We start from the raw sequence: 19,198 nt of genomic DNA on the forward strand, positions 1-19,198 counted from the left end.
AGAAAGGATCTGTCCTTGTGCTTCTCTGATTGTCCACCTTACCCTGCAAGGAAAGATGCTCTGTTCTTTTCCATAGTCAACTTTTATTTGTGGTTAATTAATATATGAGGTGTTGCCCATAACGGGGGTCACAGCCTGCAGACTGCAGGCCAAATCCAGCGCACTGCCTGATTTTGAAAAGAAGGTTATACTGGAACACATTCATGCTCACTTATTTATGTACTGTTTATGGATGCTACAACATTTGAATAATTGCTACAGATACTGTATGGACCACAGAGCTTAAAATATTTACTTTCTGGCCCTTTATAGAAAACGTGTGCTGACTCTGCTCTACAAAGAAGAAAACATATTGTAGGAGGGGATTATCCTTTGACGGGTTTGGGTGCTAATTCCTTATCATAGAAACATTTCAAAAGCAGTTTGTATTTAAAGTCATTGCCTTTCAACTCACCAAGGGGAAAAAATTAGATATTCATCACAAAAACAGATACCTGCCTGGGTTTCTTATCACTTTCCTTTTTATTACTTGGTCTTCATGTAGATTCACAATCTATGCTTTGGAGAGGGGGAAGCATTTGCGGCACGTGTGATCAATGCCGAAACAGGCAGGCCTTTGGCAAAATTTGCAGAAGGTGAACTCACCTTTGATGCCTTTCCACCATCCCTTTTCTCCTGTCCTGCCCCATGTCTCTCCTCTTTTTCCTTGGCATGGTCTAGGTCATACCTAGATTCCTCCTTTATTTGGGTTAGCTCTTAATTAATCCCCGCTAGACTCTTAGCTGATAGGGACCTTGATATGACTGTTTGCACTGGCATTTATATATTAAAGATGAATTTCTGAAGCTGAGGTACAAAAAAACAGAGCTTGCCAGGGGGTGGCTGAATGTATGGGTTACTCTCATGCCAGTTTTGATCTCCACTGGGCAGCCCCTGGGCTGTTTGCTTTCCAATAGCTATTCCAGAGATAAACAGCTTCCCTTGGGGTGACATACCAACATTATATTTTTCTATTATATGAAAAAAAAAAGATTGGGAAGCACTCACCTCTCAGAATAAATCATTATATGTTTCACTTACCCAAGAGGGGGGACAAATCTTAGGGAATCAGAGTTCATGGTGACTACTTTGTATTTCCTGGAAAGTTAGAAGACTGTGCTTATAAGTCAATAATTTATAGATACAAATAGATGAATGAGTCTAACTTGGGGTCACTTATAAATCTCCATCAAGAATAAAATCAGGTTTTACTAATTAGCTAATTGGGGTTGTACACTGGTTATAAACGTATAAAATGTCCTCTGTCCTCTTCTCCCAATGCCTGGTCCATAGACAGAGCTCAATATTCCACCGTCATGCTACCCCCTAATGCAATAGATGGACCTGCAGCATTGTCATCACCTGAGAGCTTGTTGGAAACACAGACTCTCAGGGGGCACCTGGGCAGCTCAGTCTGTTAAGTGTTTGACTCTTGGTTTCAGCTCAGGTCACAATCTCAGGGTCATGATATCAAGCCCTGAATAGGGTTCCATGCTGGGTGTGGAGCCTGCTTGGGATTCTGTCTCTCCCTCTCCCTCAGCCTCTCCCGCCCTACTCATGTGCTCGCTCGCGCGCGCTCTCTCTCTCTCTCTCTCAAAAAAAAAAGCAGAATCTCAGGTCCACCCCAATCTCCTCATTCAAAACTTGATTTTTAACACAATCCCCAAAATTCAGTCTGAGAAGCACTGGGTAAGAGATCAAATGACACTAGAAATCTGGCTGTGCCACGTTAAATTTGGAAGATGTAAAGTTAAAAATAAATATTTTAGGAAAGATGAAAAAAAAGACAAAGTTAATGTGGAAGGAGAAAAGTATTTTTCCTTTAAATAAAAATCCATGAGGGAAGAGCGCCATTTTGTAAACTCCGTCAGTACTGGGACAGGCTTCATGAACCACGTAGCCTAAGTCTGGCCCACAGAGAGTAATGCAAAAATCTTGACTTGGTCCCTTAACATGTACGACGTTCTTTAAAATACTGTGAAAGGGGTGAAACCCTGACCAGTTGAGCTTAGTCCAGGCTCTGTTTTTTGCCTGGCAAGGGATTCCATCAGCTTCGTGCTCCTGTGGGGAGCTTGGGCTCGTAACAGGAAGAGAAATGATTTAATGGACTGTGCAAATCTCCAAACTAAAGCCCACTTCCAGAATAGAAACAAGCACCTGGGATTCTTGGGGTGCATTGCCATGGGGCCAGAAAGATGATCCTTTCCATGGTTTACTGAATTTTGAGATGCTTCCTATTGGCCACTCTCACTTCTAAAAGAAAGAATTTAAAAATTTGCTGCCTAGCCAAAATGGAAAGTGGAATTGCCTAATATTTAGGAGAAAAGAATCACATTTGCAACTCTATAGAGTATGAAGTATATCTGACATGCTTGGCTTTGATCCTTTACCATCTTTAAAAATAAGCACTCCTGTAGCCAGGGGCCAGACATGACCACCATGTTGAGGTGAACCATATTCTCCTCTGCCCTTTCTGTGTAGTGAAGTGCTTTGAATTTTTCCAGACATCATTAGGAATGTGCAAAAGCCAATTATTCTGATCCTTTGAGAAGATCATGGGCATCCTTCTTTTAGATTTCCCCCATGAAAACAAAGGCAGAATCCCACTACAGGGAAAGGTTCCTGGAGAAGGCCTGAGGTCTCAGACCTTGTGGAGAGCTGACAGGGACTGCAGTCCTACTTTGGACTCTGCTGGAGCTGGTCCCAGCAGATGAATGCATCTGGGCAGTAAGACCCAAGCAAAGACAGAGCAGGTCTGGATGCTAAGGTAGAAAGAAGAAGAAAAGTAGAGAGAAAATGCTCTGGAAGCCATGGTCTAAAAGGTTAAGCCAGCACAAAGTTCAGAAGTCTCTCTTTAGCCATCTTGGCAAGGTGCTGGAGGCACTCCATTGCCTGCTCTTAACCTCCCTGTCCAACATCGGTGTGCACCATGTTCTTTCCCGGTACAAGTCATCACCTCTTTGATGCTTTTTCTCTCCCCAGCACAATGAACTAAAGGTCATCTTTCAGACTCGGGGCCCACAATATTTCCTAACAGATGTCTTCCCATTTTTTGCCATGCCCAGAAAGGCAGATTATTATCAGTCATTTGTTGAGTTCCTCTAGCACACATGACATAATTCTTTTTTAGAGCTTACTGCACTCTTAATTTCTTCTTTATAGCCCAAACATACCAATGTGGTGCCCCAAAGTAAACACTATGTCTTTCCTGCCCATGTCATATGCCTAATTCTTGGCAATAAAGGATGGCATATAGGAGGCATCAATATTTGCCAAATTAGAACAAAATTATCCCTTTATATGTGAATACCCTTTAAATAATCTCTCAACCCTTTTTTACTTTTTTTTTTTTTAATGAGGGTGGTACATCAACAATGGAATCATTTGAAAAACTCATTTGGAAAAATGTGAAATGCATGAGCAGCCCAAAGTCCATCTCGAATCCCTCATCTTCCATAAGTTTTTTGCTGACAACTTTGATCCCTGAGGCTATCTCCCTTATCCACAGGACAGTTGATATGAGACAGACACCGAGGTGTTCTGTCTTTTATTGTTCTTAATTGTTTCATACCCATAAATCTTATCTCCCCAGATAGATTGTAGTTCAATTCAATTCAAACAAATTCAAATCAGAAAATGGTGATTGAGCCACCCATGTGTGTGGGTCTGTGCTCCTTGAGTGTTGGCACCAGTTCTTGTTTTGACTTTAATTAATTTATTCACCATATATTTGTTGAGGATTTAATTATGTGTATAATCACCTTTCTGAGAGAGATTACTTTTTTTTTTTTTTTTAGATTTCTATGTTTTCAAAAAATTTACCAGTATTGTACAAGGTCAGGGGCAAATTGACCAGTCTACAGTGAGTGATCCTGGAAGTTGCAGTTCATTGGTCCTAAGTTCCAGGTAGATTTATGTAGGGCAACAAATTCACATGAGATTCAGATAAGCTTGGCATCAGAAGGTCCCATCTGGGGGGGGTGAAACATGGCAAAAAGGGATTCTAAACACGAGTCCACATCAAGAGTCATCTATTCCTTAGGTTATAGGACTGACCTCTGCCCTGGGGTGAGGGAATACTGTGGCCCCAATCCTAGAGAACACCTAGAAAATATTGAGGAAGGTAACTTAGCCAACAGGTTGGGAGTTTGACCTTATGAACCTCTGATGAAAATGCTGGCAACAAAACAGCACATACCTAGAACTCTAGAACTTGACCTGCCAGGCTGCAAAGGAGGCTGGAGGGAGCTGTAGGAGTCTGGGAGTTGTGTCTGAACCAGTGAATATCAGATTTGGGGAACAGACCCCAATTCTAAGTTCCCCCAGATGGTGGCCCTGAGACTGCTGACCTTCCATCCGCCTATGTTCAGGGTGAGAGTGAGCCCACTGGTAGGGACTCGGAGTTCCCAACATCAGCTGAGTCAGGGAGAGAAAAAGAGGACCAAGCGGGACAGTAGCAGGGAAAACCAGAAGGGCCCGGAAGCGGGCCTAACCAGTTACTATAAATAGCTCCTGTGTCACTAAATTTATTGCACTGCATTAAAATTGTCTTTTTCCTTGTCTGTCTCCCCACTCGGTGCTAAGCCATAAGGGCAGAGCCTAGGTCCTATTTTGCTTATCATGTTATTCTTAGCACAAAACACAAGTGCCTACCACTGAGTGGGCATTCAAGATATATTGCCCAATAAATTCTGATTCTGGGGAGAAAGAGTGAATCCGTGTCAGGCATAGGGCAAATAAACTCAGTCAAGTAAGGAAAAGTCAAAGTATGGAAGGTGGGCTTCAACCTGTGGGCTAGGCAAGCAAGAGGTCAAGTCTAGAAGACAGACCGAGGCAGCAGTGAACAGCAGTTATGTGTCTGGGCTTTGGAGTCAATCCTGGGTTTGAATGCTGCCTCCACTTCTCTTGGTTTCTACCTTGTGAGCTCGGGGAAGTTGTTAAATTGCTCTGAACCTCACTTTCTGCTCTGCGAAATAACTGTTTACACTCCCGACCTCATGTGAGGATTTAATAAGGGAGTATAAAAAAAAAAAGGTCAGCTCAGTGTGAGGTCATGTACTCAACAAGTTATTGTTGAGGCAGGCAGGAAGCAGCAAATCCTGTCATTCCGATAGCTAATAAGCATCATCCAGAGCTGGGGAGATTGGAGCGCAGAGATAAAGAATCTAGTCTCCAAGGCTAAAAAGTAAATGACGAGGGACTCATACAGAGACAAAAAACAAAACAAAACAAAAACCCAGGCTGAAGATTGAGGTGTCCCAGGCAAGGGATCTTGTCTATCAGGCATAGAGGGATAAGATTAGGAATGAGTGTAGCTTGAGCCTGTTCCAACAGCTTTCTAAGGCCAGGGATCCTTCTGTGCCTCAGAGCAGGGCTGCTCACAGTGAGTGGGCAGGTATGAGCTCATCGCAGGAGCTAATAAGTACACTTGGCAAGAGCAGAGATGAGAAAGGGTGTGAAGTCAGACAGTTCATGACAACCAGGCATGGAAGGTGGTCAATAAATCGTTGTTGATAATTTACTTTCATCATTAGCACCATTGTTCCAAAGCAGGGAGATGCATGAGCCCTCGTTCGATCGTGAAACCTCAAACGGGGCACAGTTGAGCATCTTATTTGCCAACATTCTGGAGAAAATGGGGTTTTCTAACCGACCCCCACGGTTTCTTTTGTGGAATCACTGGTGTGTTTCATAGAATGTTGGGCCATTTGTCATTAATCTACAGCCAACAATGTAGGAAGCGCCACCTTGGCCAGCATGGAAACCATATTTTTGGCTGAAATGGGAGGGAGGCCAGTTGAGGGCTGGCCAAATGGATCTGGTGCTTTTCCCACTCTGGGGATCTTCTCTCGCCAGCCGCCCCCTCTTACAAAAGGTGTGTCATGATTCTGCTCACAAAGACCGTGGTGACTCTGAAATTCTCCAGTTTCTTCAGACTCTTGCTTGTGCCTGTTACACTTGAGGGTTGGTTCGGGCTGGGGTATTTTTGTTTTGTTTTTCTGAGTAATGAATCTGTTTCTGAACATAAGAGCAACAGGCATCACACAGAACGCAAAGCTTCCTTGTAAAAATGTCAGTTGCAATAAAAGGAATCTGGAGCCAGCCTGGCAGCCTGGGAGCTGTTACAGGATGAAGTCAGAACCTCAGCTTGTGTCTACATGACACCAAACATCCAGTTAAAAAGTGAAAAACTCAAGCAGTCATCCAGATGTTTTGTCTGCTTGATGCCAAACATCCTGATGTTTTCAACTATCCAGATGTTTGGCATCAGGCAGACCAACATCCCAAATCTGGAAGCACCTAGGTGTTTGTATCTTGTAGAAATAGCCTTGGATCACTAGGCAGCAAAGACCAGGAACTTGGACGTCACTTTTCCTGACTCTAGTGACTGTGAATCTCATAAGATCTTCATGAGAGTAAGGTGATTCCATTGAAAAAGCGAAAGGAGCTTGGAGATAAACACATAGGTTAATAGGGCTTTGCCAGAGGAACTGATACAAAGCAAAGAAAAACGTGGGGCACCTGGGTGGCTCAGTTGGTTAAGCGTCTGCCTTCGGCTCAGGTCATGATCCCAGGGTCCTGGGATGGAGCCCCACATTGGGTTCCCTGCTCCACAGGAAGCCTGCTTCTCCCTCTCCCACTCCCCCTGCTTGTGTTCCCTCTCTCGCTGTGTCTTTCTCTGTCAAATAAATAAAATCTTTAAAAAAGAAAGAAAGAAAGAAAAAGAAAGAAAGAAAAAAAGAAAGAAAGAAAGAAAGAAGGAAGGAAAGAAAGAGAAAGAAAGAAAGAAAGAAAGAAAGAAAGAGAAAGAAAGAAAGAAAGAGAAAGAAAGAAAGAAAGAAAGAAAGAAAGAAAGAAAGAAAGAAAGAAAGAAAGAAAGAAAGAAAGAAAGAAAGAAAGAAAGAAAGAAAGAAAGAAAAAGAAAGAAAGAAAGAGGGCGCCTGGGTGGCTCAGTTGGTTGAGCGTCTGCCTTCGGCTCAGGTCGTGGTCCCAGGGTCCTGGGATCGAGCCCCAGGTTGGGCTCCCTGCTCAGCGGGAAGCCTGCTTCTCCCTCCCCCACTCCCCCTGCTTGTGTTCCCTCTGTCGCTGTGTCTCTCTCGTCAAATAAATAAATAAAATCTTTAAAAAAAAAAAGAAAGGAGAGAAAGAAAGAAAGAGAGAGAGAGAGAAAGAAAGAAAGGAAAGAAAGAAAGAAAGAAAGAAAGAAAGAAAGAAAGAAAGAAAGAAAGAAAGAGAGAGAGAGAGAGAGAGAGAAAGAAAGAAAGAAAGAAAGAAAGAAAGAAAGAAAAAGAAAGACACAACAAAGCCCACTGCAGCTCAAGTGACTTCAGAGTGTCTCTCCCAGCCCTTTTCTGTGTGCATCCTTCAAATCCGTGGGGAGGGGCAACAGGGAGCTCAGCTTGGAAGCAAGTAAAAGTTTGAATCTAATCTTGTATTGATAGCAGGCATTACTTATTAAACTGGACCCTCTGCTTCCTAAAAGTGAAGCTGACCTTCTAGACAGGCTTCAGAACTGTTTTCATGTTCTCATGACCAGCCTGGTCATGCTGAAATTATTTAACCTTCAAGCTGACCTATTTCTGGATATGCCCCCTTAGTATGAATGTAAACGAGGAATGAGCTGGTCTCTGTGGAGACAGGGAGAGTAAACTGGGCTTTGCTAGGACATACTGCTTTCTCTTTTCTAGACAAGCCCTCTATTTCATGCTGCTCTTCTTGATTCTGGCTCATGATCTATGCCTGCCTCTCTTCTCCCAATAATCCTGAGAAATAAGAAATGAAGAAGAGAAGAAGAAAGGAAGGAAGGAAGGAAGGAAGGAGGGAGGGAAAAAAGGTAGGAAGGAGGAAAGGAGAAAGATAGAAGGCGCAAGAAAGAGAGAAAGAGATCCCAAAGGTCCTGAGGACAGCATGTGCAGGCGAGTTTAAAAACAACATAAAAGGAACAATAAGAGCAACCCAATAAAAGGATGAAACATGGTCATGGGACTGCAAAGAGAATCTGAACATCTGTAATTTTTCTTATTTATAACCATGTCAGGAAAACAGGAAAAACAGTGCACAAAACCTCAAGTGGAATTTTCTTTCAGTCCCCATTTCGCTGGTGTATTCCACTAGGAAGAAAGCAACCATTCTGATTGTCTTCTATAGGCTTGAAATATACAATTCATCATTGTCTCATGCATCCTATGATTGTGAGTTAGTCGTTATTACTCATTGTTGTGTGGGGGAATTCCTCTCCTCCCCACATCTGGACTCCTGCCATTAAAGCCGGGCGCAGGAACAGACGTCGTCCGACCCTTTATCATTTCTGCGTTCGATGCATCCTTGTCTCTTTTAGGATGGCTCCTTGGCTATTTTATTGTCGTTGTGTTCATTACTGGGTGATTGAGGCATTTTTAAATTTTATTGTGACAGTGGTAATGGCAATGATTGTGCTCAACCAAGTTAGCTCATCAGTACCATCGTTGTTAAATCAATCAGGAGATTAGCAATCGCTAATATACACATAATTTGGGCTCCTTAAAGGAGACAGACATCTGTTTTCCTTGGCAGCAGTCTGTTTCCAGGCCCTTACTTGATACCATGTGCGTGCCTAACTCCTGTTCACAACAATAGCTTTTATCCTTGGGGGTTGGTAGTATAGTTAATTGATGCCTTTATCTTTTCATGAGAGATGCCAGCTCACATCAAAAAAAAAAAAAAAAAGGAGAAAAAAAAACACAACAAAACACACTACAAAGGCTTGGCATTTTATCTGGTGGAACTAGAGAACCTCAAAGCCAGACCAAGTATTAGAGAAAAATAAAGATTGCTTTCATCCACATTGCTGCAAAAATTTTGCCTGTATCCTCTAATTTTTCCTGCCATCACTGAGAATTCAATGAGTATTCAGGTCTGAATATTAAGATCTGACTTTTGCCTTTCAGAAATGCAAGTGTCAAAATAGAACAAGGCGGGGCTGGGTGTGTGTTTCTTGGATGAGAAGGAGTGATGCTGGACAGCAGGGGAGGACCACTCCACACTGTGCTGGGAGCGTGATGGGAGGCCAGTGGCCTTCTCCAGAAAGGAGTGAAGTGTGCATTGTTATAAACCCTGGAATAAAGAATCAGCTCGGTTGGTTGGTTTGTGCACGCTGCAAACTGGGACACCTGCATATTGGGAAAAGAACACGGTCACGTCCTACGTCCTAGAGACACATCAGATTCTCTCATGGGTAAATGATTCTCCTGTGCTCAAAGAAGTGCCTAGGTTTCTTTTATGAGAGACATTGGTGCATTAAAATTATGATTACTTACTCATCCCTTCAAAAAGTGTTTATTGAGTAGGAAAACAGCATGCTGTTGACAAGGAAAACTCCAGACTAAAAACGGGGTGATCGGGGTTCTGGTTCAGTTCAGCTGGAAAGATGAGATAAGCGCATGAAATATTTAAATCAATGTAAAAGACAATACACAATTAAGTACCTCAGTGGGCATTTGGTAAGATGAAATCTGTCTAAAGGAAAATAACACTATATACTTCCAAGATGTAATAGTACGAAGCACTTTTCAAAATGTGTCGCCTTAATTATTTTCATTATATTTACTGTAATTATTGATACTTAGTCTCAAATCCAGGTATTTTTCTTACGTGTTCGCAAAGACAAGCATCAAGATGTAGGTTTTAGGTAGCCACGTCAAGAGTAGCTTAAATTACCTGTTTTCTTTCAAACTCAACAACTTACAGGTATATTTTAATAGTTATATTTTCTTTTCCATTAATTATTACAAGTCTACAAAAGGAATATAGTAATAATAAGCACTAATGTATGCATCCAGCTTCATCAAATCTTAATATTTTGCCCTATTTCTTTCACTTTATTATTTTTTTGTTTTAGAGAGAGAGAAAGGGAGGAGAGGCAGGGGAACAAGAGAGAGAGAGAGAATCTTACTTAAGTAGGCTCCACATTCAGCATGAAGCCCAACATGGAGCTCAATCTCACAACCCTGAGATCATGATCAGAGCCGAAATCAAGAGTTGGACGCTTAACCGACTGAGCCACCCAGGCGCCCCTAAGGAAAAACCATATTCTTTATTCAACTGAAGCCCCTTACATACCCCTCTCCTAATTCCACTCCCTCCTTTCATCCCTCCTGGAGTTATTCTGAATTTGGTGTTGCCCATGCATGTTGTTATACTTTTACATTTTATGTTCATATCCATAACTATATATTCCATGTTTTAACTTTGTTTAAAAGGTATTATGATTATGCAATTTGTTTTTGCACTGAGTATTATGTTTTTGATATTCATCCATGTTGATATTTGTGTATGTAGCTCACTCATCTTAATGGCCATATAGGAATGCACCACAATTTCTTTAGCCCTCCTGTTCATAGACACCTGGGTGGCTTCCAAGTTTGCTATGACAAGCAGAACTCTTATGAATTGCTAAAACAAGCCTCTTTATGAAAGTGCTAGAGTTTCTCCGGGGACAGAATTGCTGAATTATATAATATGCACATCTTTCACTTTCCTAGCTGTCCTCTAATCATCCTCTAAATAGAGTGTACTGATGTATACACCCACCAGAAGTGTATGAGAATTTCTGTTTATCTGTTTCTCTCTCTGACAATGCTTGCTATCGTTAAGTGCACATTTGAAAAAGGTATTATCACTGTTTATACACGCAAAACGTTTGAAATATTACTAAGAACAGATACCCCCTCGCTCTATTATTGAAAATAACCTATTGTAAATTAGCACCGAGGCGATAAAAGAATCTGCAATGCTTTCAAGCCTTCCCACTTGAAGGGGAATTGTTACCCAACACCAAAGACTGTCTTTTCCTGAGCTTCTTCAGGGTGTTCATCCAAGTCATGCTCAAGTTTTAGAACCAGAGAACATTTTAGAAATCATTTTTTCCAGCAGCATCATTTCAATGTAAAGAGACATGCCCAAAGTCACACAACTATGAAAATGATCATGCTCTTCTGATTTATTTAGAACCTACTATGCTCCGGATGCTTTACCAATATTCTTAATCCCCATGACAATAGTCAGAAACTGTCACAAAGAGTTCATTCTCCAAAACACAGTTATTATCATATGGCTACTGAAAGCAGACAGTATGCTGTTTAATCCTCACGGAACAAAATTGTACCAGAGTCCCTACTATCAAAGGCAGATAATCTAGAAGGGAAGGTGACACCAGAGTATAAACTAGCACGTGATGACTCAGACCCAGGCAGGCTACTGGGAAAGGGTCTTTCTCTAGCTGGGATCATTTAGGAAAACATCCTGAAGAAACTGGTATGGGAATTGGGCATTGGAAGACACGTAGAACTTAGATGGACACCATCTCATCTCAGATATGCTGACTGGGCATTGCCCATGTAATGACCTTTAGGTGGGCAATGAGTGGAATCCAAAAGTCTGTAACCATATCCTGCCACCAAAGTAGGTGTGTGTAGGGGTTCCGGGGGGAAGGACAGATCAGACTGGAAGGGATCAAGGGGAAGGTCAGTCTGATGAACACTGCAGAAGATCTGGAGGGCCAGGCAACCAACAACTGGGGAGAATCCAACAAAACTACCTCTCAGGAGCACAGTAACAAGGCCTCTGTGCCCGGGCCCCCGTGGCCACCTTTCTTACCACTCTCCCCTCCTTTGATCATCTGTTGGCCTCTCTTCTGTTTCTAGAACATGGCAGGCTGGTGGAGCCAATAGGATCATTCAGCTGCAGTTCCCTCGGCTTGGAACAGGTGACCCATTTTACACCTGGCCAACTCATTCTCATCATACAAGTCCTACCTGAGATGCTTTCCTTTAGCATCTTATCTAAGTGAGCCTCTGCCCTCCCCTTCCTTCATTTCAGCAGCCCATTTTATTTGCTCCATGGTCTTCCTTACTTTCTAAAATTATCTTCCTTAGGGAATCTCTTGCCCCAGTGAAAGAGTGAGAACCATGAAGACAAGAAATTGTCATTCCTACTATGTGTTTTGTGACTGACCTCTGGCACGTAGAGGGGCCTCAAAAACATTTATTGATTGTTGAACCAATGAACCACAATATTCTAGTTTCCAAAGAGGCAGATGGAGTATCAGAAACTGCAGAGTCTTTTGGAAAGCTGGGTCTCACAGCAATGGAGTGTACGGGCAGGCTTATATTAAGGCGACGCTGTGTCAGATGTATGAAGTAGGAGGTCACCATGAGGAACTCAGAAACGAACAAGTGGCATTAAGTTCAAATACCAAGACTAAGGTCTAAGGTAGGCATTAGAATCAAAGCAGAAACTGAGGAGGGTGAACAGGCTAAATCAGTACAAAGACACTTTCTACCACAGTCAGGTGTCAGGCTAGAGCTCTTTAAATCTTCCCAACCTCAGGTCAGGGGGGAAAGAGATGTGTATATACCATGACCTCACCCACTGGGAGAGGCAGAGAACTCAGTCGTTCTGAAACCAGAAATATTGGCAAGAGGGAGAGTGAAGACTCCAAGCAGAAGCCACAGCAAGAGCAAGGCAGAGAGGTGATGTGTCTCCAGCTTAGAACAGTGCCTGGCACATCAGAGAGCACAAAAAACTCTTGAAGGCATTGATTCACAACTTTAGTCGGATAGTGGTATCAAGGACAGAGAGCCTGAATGTGGGCAAACTAGTTGGAAATGTATTCCAAAATCTGGTTTTAGCAATTTGATTCCTTGCAGTAGAGCTGGGTGGGGAGAGATACAGCTTGGTGACTAACTAATGGCGTGCTTGGGGAGGGGATGGAGGCAGGGACAGTATAGGAAAGAGGCAAATAAATCTTACCCTGAGCTTCAGAGTCGGGCTAACGAAGTGACACAGTTACAGAGCTAGAGAAGTCCAAATGAAGAGCAAGTTTAGGGTGGGCCTGGAAGGTTCCGTGAAAATACTGGAGGTACAGGAAGGACTGGATTCAGCAGTGATGTTTAGGAAGTGGTTGAAATGACACTGGAGCTCTGCAGAAGCCTGGAATAAAAATATATAAAGGCACATTAGCTACTTCAGTCACTTTCAGAAACAGGCAGGCTGGGAATAGAATTAAATAGAATTGGGAAGATCAGCTGCGTAGTAAAACATAGCAGGACCCAACCTATCCAGCCTCATTATTCAGTGGCAGAATATCAGGACTCATCTCACAAACTAAATGTGCTGGGCTTCTTTGGACAAAAATCAATTCCTCCTAGGCCCTCTATACCTAACATCCTTTAATCTAGGCAATTTACTTTTCTTAGGAGGCAAGATTGCTAAGTGAAATATGGCAATGGCGTGAGCCTGCCCGGGTTCAAATCCTGAGTTTACCATAAAAAATTAAAAGATGGAGAGCATGGGGGCGCCTGGGTGGCTCAGCAGGTTGAGCGTCTGTCTTTGTCTCAGGACATGATCCCAGAGTCCTGGGATCAAGCCCCACGTCGTCGGGCTCCCTGCTCAGCGGGGAGTGGGCTTCTGCCTCTCCTTCTTCCTCTGTGGCCTCGCTCATGCTCTCTCTTTCTCAAAAACAGAACAAAACAAAACTCCACCACTTAGGCAGGCCGCCCCTCTGTGGAGTCCTGTGCTGGACACAGTGTAGCAACTCCGGAGCCCTACATTCTCACAATTGAAAAAGCCCTGGGAGAATTTCAATGCTATTGTTTTGGAGACTTCCTTTCATCCTGCCTTGAATTTGTCCCAGTTCCAGTTTTAGACAATAAATCATCAGCCTTTAAGAAGGGAGTTCCATTCAATATTGAGAAAAGGGAAAATGAATCCTTGTATGAGAGGTTGGTCCCTGACCTGGGCGAAGCCTGAACTCTCAGGTTGGTAAACTCCGCCGTGGGCTCTTTCTTGCTTGTGCGTTTGCTTAGTTCACTATTGTATTTTAAACAAGAAGGTTTATTTAAAATGAGGCCATCTTTCTGTTTTGTTCATAGTTGTTGGACCATCACTAGCAATGAGGCCGTGGAATTTATTTGAATTGCCATTCCTCATTATCTTTAAAAAAAAACAAAATGAACCCTGACAATAGTAACTTTTACAAGGATAATCTACCAGCAAACATCAGTAAGCCAGATCTACTGACAGGCCTAGTCAATCTGTAACTGAAAACTAAAAGTGTAGCAGGAAATCCTAATACTGAAACTTGCAGGGTTATATAGCTGATGAAGCAAAAAACAAAAAGTAGGTGATAACTGCTAAGAAGTGCAACCTTGACAGTTGTCATGTCTTTGAGGATTTTCTTAACGTGTGGGCAAATCTTCGTGCATTTTTGAATTCACTCTAGCCATCCAAAACATCTCTTGGCTCTCTGTTATTTTTTCCACCCTCTTCCCAGATAACACCTGCTAGCTATCTATAATCAGCAGGGCTCTTCCAACAAGCATTTTTTTTTTTTTTTTTTTTTTGCTCAGTTGTCTTTACTTTATAGAGAGTTCAGGTTATCATATCTTAGTGTCACGTGGTACTAAATCACACTCCAAGAAGAGATAACAAGATGGCCCAAGGGGGGGTGGGTGTGGTGGGTGTGGACTTTGTCCCCACCAATCTCCCTTTCTCTCCAGGGGGGCTAAATGTGTCAAGTGTAAGCGGTATAGGAAGAGGTATCAGAGCTGGGTGGGGTGGGGTAAAGGAAATAAGGGAGACGACTCTGCCGTTGGCTCAAAAAGTACCCAGGCCCATCTGGTCCCACAGTCAGAAACTGGGTGCTTTCATCTTGTTTTGCCAATGGATCCCAAAGTAGCCTTGAGTGATCACCCCCTCCCCACATGTCCCAGCTTTGCCTCCTCTGAAACAGAGCCTTTACCTCCTGCCAAGAGGGGAATAGGGAATTTATGAGGAAGGCCAATTCTCCATGCTGGTCATATCCCCACGGTTTTTCAGATCTGCTGACTTATTTTGTGCAGCCCTCACCTCACCCCAAGCTGACTGCTGCCCACGTACCCACAACTCTGCTGATGTCTCAGTGGCTAAAACTACCCAGAAACCATGACTTCAGGCAGTGACGCCTTCAAAGGCATCTTCAGGAATCTAGAAGGAAAGGCTAAAGACCAAGGAGAACCCAGCTGATCGTTCCGTGAAGACACATAAGCCTTCGTGGAGACATGACAGGTACCAAATACACAATAACTCTTTAAAAAAAAAAAAAAAAAAAGTGAAGTTATTTATATAGAACTGGAATCTGCTCTCAACCACTCGCCCACCATGTACATATCTGAAGTCATGTAAGTGTGGCAATTATTAAAAGAAAATGTTTCCAGGATCAGAGACCACTGTATTTGCACATCTGACTCAACATACAGCAGTTTTGTAGCTATTGAATTAAGAATTTGGTGTATAGGAAGATAGAAATCAGGGCCTAGAAAATGTGTACCTTTGCAGCCCCTCATTGCCAGCTCGCAGAAAAAGAGGCCAGTGCACTTCTTGTGTGAGAGGAAGAATCTTCCCAGCTAGGGAGGTGATACGGTCTACCAGGACTTAGATGACTCTCGAGTGCCTGGCACAACAGACGGCTCAGCCTTCCGACAGTCATAAGGCAAAACCAGCATGTGTACTTGCTACATGGAAACCATCCCATTTTCAGCGCCTCCAGTGCCCACCACGCTGGGACTGTCTTTGAACCAATGCGTGTTTCCTCTGTGCAGGAGCCTAGCTTAGCATTGGAGACAAGCCCAAAAGAATCACTGGGTTAGCTTACAGAGTACTCAAGCTGGACTCCTAAGGGTCCAAGGAGCCCTTCAGAGGAGCCAGCAGGTCTTGTTTACTAACAGTAAAGAAATCTGAGCGTCCTACCGAATATTCACTGTATTCATAGAGATAGGGAAAGCTCTCTCGGGTAAGCTGGCTGCATCTGATCTTCTCTCGAAATGAAGACCTGGAATTAAGAACCTTTGACACTGTATGAAGCATAATGGAAAATGCTGATCTCTGCAGTCCCTGTGGACACAGCCCCAGCTGTAGTACCACGTTCCACCCGTGCTCGTGGAGTTCCCGACATCAGCGATGTACAGCTTTTCATACATCAGTCGTATCTCAGTGAAGCAGTTGAGAGAGTGAAAAACAAATACAATGTACTATATTATACCTTCTAGTTTGCATACTCGTTCCCCTGATTTCAGAGATCTTTAGGTTTCCTATTAACATTGTCGTAAATCTGGTTTCTTTTCTTCCCCTCACACAGGTTCGTTGTGGGGGTTTTTCCCCTTAGAAGATACATGTCATATTGGCCCTCAGGTCATTACTCATTTTCTATCTTTCTCTAGACCCTGATGAGGACATGATGTGATTTTTGGAGTATGTGCTTCGCTTAACACTTGTCAGCTGATCATTTCCTAGGTGCTTGTTGAGGAAGAGAATCCAAAGCAGGAGTTGAAGGAAATCATCAAAAGGTTAAACCTTGGGGCGCCTGGGTGGCTCAGTCATTAAGCGTCTGCCTTCGGCTCAGGTCATGATCCCGGGGTCCTGGGATCGAGCCCCGCATCGGGCTCCGGGCTCCACGGGAAGCCTGTTTCTCCCTCCTCTCCCACTCCCTCTGCCAGTGTTCCCTCTCTCGCTGTGTCTCTCACTGTCAGATAAATAAAATCTTAAAAAAAAAAAAAAAAGGTTAAGCCTTGCTTCTTTTCACCTACAGTACCGTCTCTGAAACCAGCAGGAGAAAAAAGAAAAATGTTATTCTTTTGATGTCCCCAACTACGCTAGTGTCCATTTAAACTCTCCTTTTGCACATGAGTCCTCTGGGTGCATCTGAATGTGTGTTTAGGTTATAGTGACAACAGCCATTTGTCCTGCTACCTGTGCAGGAGGTCACGGAAGGGAGTCCATTTTGGCCTTCTAAAAGGTCGGCGTCCCCACAGGTACTTGAGTGAGTAGACGAATGCTATGAAGTGACATTTCACAATAGCTAAATATTGTCTTGTTCACAGCGTCACTTTTAGTATATGGTCATACATCAGTCTGCGCGGCAGCACCAGCAGGATCTTCGTGATCAGCTGTGTCTCTTTGTATGTACATCTACATACGTATACATGAGGATATAAATAAACACGTGTGCCTGACTCGACCCCTACTTTAAACGTAATCCACCCTCAATATGATGTGATTACAGGAACACTTGGAAGACCTCCAAGTGGACCTCCACTGATATCATAAATTCCACAGACTCATTCCTTTACTTTATGTTTCTTCCGTTATGATGCAAATAACAACTGGGATGGTGCTAATTAATGTTTAGAGCCATACTCCAGTACAAACAAAGTTTTCTGCTTCTCTACTGAGAATTAGGTCTGATTTCTAGGAAAGCAAAAAAGGACAGATGGCACTGGCTGCCCCACGGAACCCAAGATGGGGAAGTAAGGTATCCAAGGCGGGAAGAGAGGGTTGCTCCAAGACAGTTTTCACAATGATCCCTAGGGCCAGAAAGGCAGAGCTGTTTCAAAACAGACCATGACCTTAACTAGTGAAATCCAGAGAGACCTTTAGCCTCAGAAACAAGAGAGAAGGAAAAAAGAAACAGAAACGCAAGTAAACAACAGAGTTACACCTCTCTTTCAATGAACCTGTCCCCTCTCCCTCCTGCAGCTTCTGCATTTCTCTGACCTATTCTTATTTGTGGGCCCCCAACAAGACCTGGTTGCCTTTTATACGTGCACACTGGCCATTGACCATGGCCTACAGTTCCCTTGTTAGGAAAAGGAACTAATCCCCGGATTGCCAAACATTTATACACAGATGAACGTAGAGTAAATTTTCAAAACAAGCTTGTGTAACAATTGGAGATGGTCAAGATGGTGAAAGTGAAACCACCCCGAGCATAAAGGATAACAGGGTGAACTAGAAGCCCCTATAGCCACGGGCCCCAGGAGCTTGTCCCCTAAAAAGACAACTTTGGTGTCCCACGCTTAGATCCGGCTGAAATCCTGTTCTCCAAACGACCACAAGTTTCAGCAGCAGAATGTGTGTGCATGGAAGTGAATTCAGTATCTCCCTTTGGAGCCTCCTGAATCCCGCAAGGGCACGCATCACACCCTGGCCCATGGGACCCCCCACCCCGCCCCGGCCCCGCCCCCGCCAGGCTCGGTGGGGCAGGGGCGGGGGGGGGGCAGGGAGACGGGACCGAAGCCTGGAAACTGTGCCGTGTCCGGGAAAAGCCGGCGACCGCGGGCCCATTGTTGTCATCGGGACCATTCTCCTCCTGCCAACCTCTCTCGCTGCCCCTCACTGGTTTCTGTGAGACCGAAGAACCCAGCTGAGACTTGCACAAAGAAGAATGCAGGGAAAGGGGAGAGAATACCTTGAACAAGAATAGCCTGGAAGGAGCCAAAAGTGGAAAAGGAAGTCTAATTCTGTCCCAGTCCGGGGGAAAACAGTTTTTTGAGAAATGTAAACAAATCAGGAAATCCTGGCACTTACTCCAGTTCCGATCTGGGGAAGCGCACCGGTCCTTTCCCTAGGAGTGCGCTGCCGTTTGTGAATGAAATCCAGATTAAATTATTCATTGAGCTCTGCCAGCCCCGCAGTTTCCAGCTTTCCCCTTGCCTATGGCGTCGTTGAAACCTTAAAATAATAATAATAAAAAACCATATGCATGTTATTAACTCTCCATATTCAAATGGAAATTCAATGCTATCATAAATCTCTCTTTTCTAATGTAAATTCCTTTCTCTAGCATGAAGCTGCAGGAAGGCATTGTATCTGAGCAATCTAAACTTGAAAGAGAATTTTTGTTAAACCAGTTATGATAGGGGAAACATGTTTTTCACTGAGTCGAAAGATTAAAGTTGGTTGTAAAAAGGGGTGGGGGACTCAGGGAGAATTATTGGTTGCTCAGCTAATGATTAGATACAGAACTTCAAGGACAAATTAAGAGGCACAAAGAGTCACGCAGATAAGTGAAAACAGTTCCAATCCTATTAAATAAAAGATGCATTGTTTATCTTCGCTTGTAATCTCCATTTCCATATTCATCTCCACCTAAGCAGCCCCCTGCGCCCCATCCATTCATCAGCCCCAAGTGGATTCCAAGCTCTGGGCACAACCTATCTGCAGATCGGGGTGTCCACAGTTTCTCACCTACCCGAGCCCCCCTCTCTCTTCTCCTAATTGTGTCCGGTCTGGGTGCCTCTTCTAATGAGGCTTTGGCTGAGAAGAATGTGGGTAGGAGTGGAAGTCGGCCCTTTTTGGGGAAATA

At 43.6% G+C, this 19,198-nt stretch overlaps 1 long non-coding RNA gene across 1 annotated transcript; it reads right to left on the bottom strand.

The window, feature by feature from the left end:
• Positions 1-9,346: 9,346 nt before the first annotated feature.
• On the bottom strand, positions 9,347-18,532 carry LOC113927782. Its single transcript, XR_003521739.2, has 3 exons — positions 18,421-18,532; positions 12,829-13,008; positions 9,347-9,437 (listed from the first exon to the last, which is right to left on the bottom strand). It is a non-coding gene; the product is annotated as an uncharacterized LOC113927782 (long non-coding RNA).
• Positions 18,533-19,198: the final 666 nt, after the last annotated feature.

Source organism: Zalophus californianus, chromosome 7 (genome assembly GCF_009762305.2).
Source record: "Zalophus californianus isolate mZalCal1 chromosome 7, mZalCal1.pri.v2, whole genome shotgun sequence".
In the NCBI taxonomy this organism is placed as follows: domain Eukaryota; kingdom Metazoa; phylum Chordata; class Mammalia; order Carnivora; family Otariidae; genus Zalophus; species Zalophus californianus.